We start from the raw sequence: 4604 nt of genomic DNA, 5'->3' as shown, positions 1-4604 counted from the left end.
AATTTTACACAAATGTAATACCTTGTCTGATGAGAATATAAAAAGCCATCCAAAATGTTGAATTTTCATTATAAAAAAAACGAATTTTCTACCGAATATGAATTTCTAACTAACGTTATGAATATTTAATTTAAAAAAAAAACAAATAATTTTCAAACTAAAAAGATATATTTTCATCCAAAAATAAAATGCTTGAATTTTCATTTAAAAAATTAATTTTCAGACAAATTAAATGAATTTTTAAGAAGATAGTTATTTTTTCAACCAAGAAGATTACATTTCTACCAAAAAGATGAATTTTCAACTAAGTAGTTAAATTTTTAACCAAAACAATGTATTTTCAAGAAAAACTATGATTGTTAAATTTTTAGTTGAAAAAATTTTCAATAAAAAACGAATTTCTAACAAAGTAGGTGAATTTTGAAGCTAAAAAATAAATTTTCAACCAGACAAATTAATTTTGAACAATGACAAAAATCATTTTTAACCGAAAATAGTTGAATTTTTAATCAAAAAATTAATTTTCTACCAAAAACGGACCAGGTAGCTCGTTTAACCCATTAACGCCGACACTAAAAATGTTCGGAAAAACTTTTTTTTTGTGCTAAACGAACGTCTATTATATTTAACGTTTGAGCACGGGACCTTTGAGTAGCGCAAACATGGATCTTCGTCGAGCAAAAAAAAAAGAATTTCGAAAATGTTCAACTCCCGGCAGAAATGGGTTTAATGGTTTGAAGGCTCTTAATTGTCATTTCTGAAATTGAAATAAGAATTCGATCATAAATAAAAAGCAGAGGGGGCTATTCTTGAGTTGCCGACACTCAAGGGCCCTTCGTTAAGCTTTCGGATTAAAATTTAGAAATCGATTTTTTCTTAATTTCAAAGTTAACAGCAAAAAATTGCAACCTTTTCTTTTTAAATGTTTAAAACTGGAATGAATATAACGTATCTCCGTAAAGGGAACAAGATACGCTAGAACAGACAACAATTTTGAATTCAACTCCAAACTAGTATATAAGTATACTGCCGTGTTTTGGAAGAACACCGTTAACTGCAAATCGGATAAGTCACCTGAAAGTAGAATAAACGGTAGGTGGTTTAAGGGACTTATCAGAAATGCACTTAACGGTGTTCTCCTAAATCACGGCAGTATATAAGTTATAAGTATAAAATATGTATAATGAGAAAAATTCATAAATTAAAAAAAAAGTGTTAATAATTTGAAAAAAAATGTTAAAAGGGAGTCGGGTTGGTGACGACCGACTAATGTAAATAACCCCGCCCGCCCGATACATGGCGAATACAATAGGACCATTCTATGGCCATCGCATCACTGTTAAAAGGGCACAAATCTTTCAAACTATCTCTAGCAACGAAATCATTCAAATCGAGCCTACAGATAGCCTGAAACGGGCCAGGATCTTTTCGCCAGAGAATATTCAAAGATTTTCTATCGGTAGGGACGGTTTTCGCCTGAAATAACTTTAACCCGAAGGTGCGAACACTGCAAATGTTTTTCTTAATTTTATATCTAGGATGCCTCTCAACTATTTTCTGATGAAAACCAAAATCTTTGCCAGGGCCATTTTTGGAAAAAGCCGTTTTAAATTAAAAATATCTACCCGCTTCGCGGGCAAAATATCGTCGCGCCCTACGCGCGCGGCTCGCTTCGCTCGCAAGTTTGAGCGCGTCTAGGGGGCGCGCGACGGTTCAATCTCGCGCTCGGATATTTATTCTTTATATTTGGAATGCTTGAAAAAAACTTGATCAAAAAGATCTCTTCTAGATGGCAGTATTTATATGCGTCTACATATTCTGAATTGTCTGCTTAATTAAGTATGGTCAAAGATTAAGTTTCTCAAAGCTCTGTAGGCTTTGACGTACACATTCTCATCGTGACACTCGCGCTGCGTGCTCAATTTCCGACAGACATTTGTAAACAGGTTTTGTTGAATTTTTTTCTCGTAACTTTCGTCGTTTTTCCACACATTTTTTTTATATAATTTTTTTTCAACGTTATTTTTCACGAATAAAACAAAAGGTACGCGTCCTATCAAGAAGTGTTTCTTAACGAAATTGTAGATATTTTTTGGGATAAAAATTTTTCTTGATTCGTCTTTTTTCGTATCTTACATATTTTGTTTACAAAATGGAATTTTGTATTTTTCATTTTTTTTGTGCAATTAAAATTTGAATTTTTGATTTTTGAAGAAAATCCAAAATTTTGTCATGATAAGCTTGTAGGTCTTTCAAAAAGAAATGTTTTTCTTCTCTTGACTTTTTTTCATATCGTGCGTTTTTTGGCTTAAAATTTTTATTTTCGGTTGATTTACAAAATTTTGAAAACGCTATATCTCTGGGAATTTCCTTTTATCGAAAAAAGTCATGAGGATAAATTTTTTGTTCTTTTTAACACTATAAATATCCATACATAGAATTTTCAAATTCAGAAAAAGTGATCTAAAAAATTTTTTAAATCCGCTCACTTTTTGAATTTTTATCAAAAATGGCTGGTTAACGAACTCGTCCTTTCTTTTAGGACTTAAAAAAAGTGTGCCAAAGATGGATTTGATTCGCTCATTTTTTCGAGATTTATCGTTTTCACGGACGGACAGACAGACGCCAAAGTGAAAACCTGATTTTCGAATTGAGGGGGTCTCGAAACGTGGAGACCCGTTGAAAAACTGTGATGTAAAATTTCCGACAATTCTAATACTTTCTCAATCATAAATGATGAGAATGTAAAAATCTAAATTTCAATGTTTTCTCAAAAGTAAGGCGAGATATGAAAAAAGTCAAGACAATAAAATTGTTACTCAAAAAATTGCTATAGATTATAACCTGCTTATTTTTACTTATTTTGTTTTTTTGTTTTTTCAATTGTTTATAACTTTGTTTTCAATATGTGATTGTACTAATAGTCTAACTGTGAAATATTGTGTATAAAAGATGAAAATTTCGAAAGGTCACGATTAAAATCGTAATGAAGTTTGTTTATTGTGTTTTGAAAGAAATAAACAAATGTTTTATATAAAATAACAATTAAAGTCTGATTTGGAAGGTTTGTTTAAAAGCTATACGTACAATGACAGTTTACCCGGAGCTCTATGATGCACCTGTAAAAGAAATGTGTATAAAGTAAAAAATGGGGTAAAAATGCATATCAAATTTCCAGATTTTTCAAATTTTCAGTCACTAATGAAAGCTACAAAAGGTCAAAAGAAAACTTAAAATAAAGTTTCTAAACTGGCTATAGAACTCGGCGAAATGCGAATTTTGTTTAGAGGAATACTTGATCTCAACGGAAACACCCATGGGTCTTTCAGATATTTCGAATAATTTAATTAACGGTAATAAGTGAATGAAATGTGACCGACATATTTTTAATTCGACAATAATAAAAAAAAAAGTGACAAGAGAAAAAGATTTGAAAACATCAAACTTATAATTAACCGCAAGTTGTGGAAAGCCGCTTCAAATCAGCTTTGGAAAACAAAATTCAGGGAAATTTTTAAAGCGGCCACTGATTTCAACGGAGGATTTTCTCAAAAATACAAAAGCGGTCATCCGCACCGCTATATTCACAACTAACAGCGACAAAACGTTTCTTGAATTTATTCCTCCACCAGAATCATATATAATACTGGGTATTGTAAACACATTATTCGCTCATATCAGTGTTTGACACGTTACTGCCTGAAAGTAACGCGTCAGCGTTACCGTTAGTGAAAAAAGTAACGCGTTACTTCGCCATTAATTTTTTTATTAAATATTTAGCACATTATTTGAATGTCCAAAAAGAATCTTAATAATTCGGTACATTTCATTGCAAATTTTAATAAAAATGAAAATTATATATACAGTTAGCTAAAGAAATTACAAAAATATTGAATATGTCTGTAAGATGTATTTTATTTAAACTATTATTATTATTACACCATTAAGCCATTTCCCTTTCGGGGTAGGCGTGACTCACTCGGTAGAGGAAAGGAGTAGTGTGTGGAAGGGATAGAGATTTTTTAGATTGATCCAGAATTCTCGTGTTATTTAAGTAAATAACACGTTCGTTCCGCAACACTGCTCCGACCTAGGTTGCTGATCAATCTCTCTAGCAATCACCCCAAGCGAAGAGCCTCACGAAGTCGTTATGTAAGGTTCCCCACTTGGGTTCATTAGTAGCCAAGGTCTTTGTTTCAGGCGTCATTCACTCTACTGATACTTTTTTTATTAACTATTTGCCGCCATACTTTCCTGTCCTATCATACTTCTCTAGCTTCTTTTATGTCCATGCATTTTTTCATGCAGGCTCTCGTGTTTCTGTGACTTCTTATCTCTCTTCTAACTAGGGTCTCATTCACACATTCTAACCATTCTTTCCGCGGTCTACATCTGGGCACGCTGCCATTTACTTTACCTTGATACACTTGTTTCGTTAATCGTTCATTTGGCATTCTCTCAACATGTCCGAATCATCTTAACCGATTCCTTTCCCATGTGTCTACTAGCGTCTCTTCTGCACCACATTCTTTTAGAATTATCTCGTTACTTACTTTGTCCATCAGGGTTTTCCCGCATATTATGTGCATGAATCTCATGTCAAT

This window comes from Belonocnema kinseyi, chromosome 5 (genome assembly GCF_010883055.1).
Source record: "Belonocnema kinseyi isolate 2016_QV_RU_SX_M_011 chromosome 5, B_treatae_v1, whole genome shotgun sequence".
NCBI classification, from domain to species: domain Eukaryota; kingdom Metazoa; phylum Arthropoda; class Insecta; order Hymenoptera; family Cynipidae; genus Belonocnema; species Belonocnema kinseyi.
The sequence above is the reverse complement of the archived record's forward strand: the minus strand, read 5'-3'. Positions refer to the sequence as shown.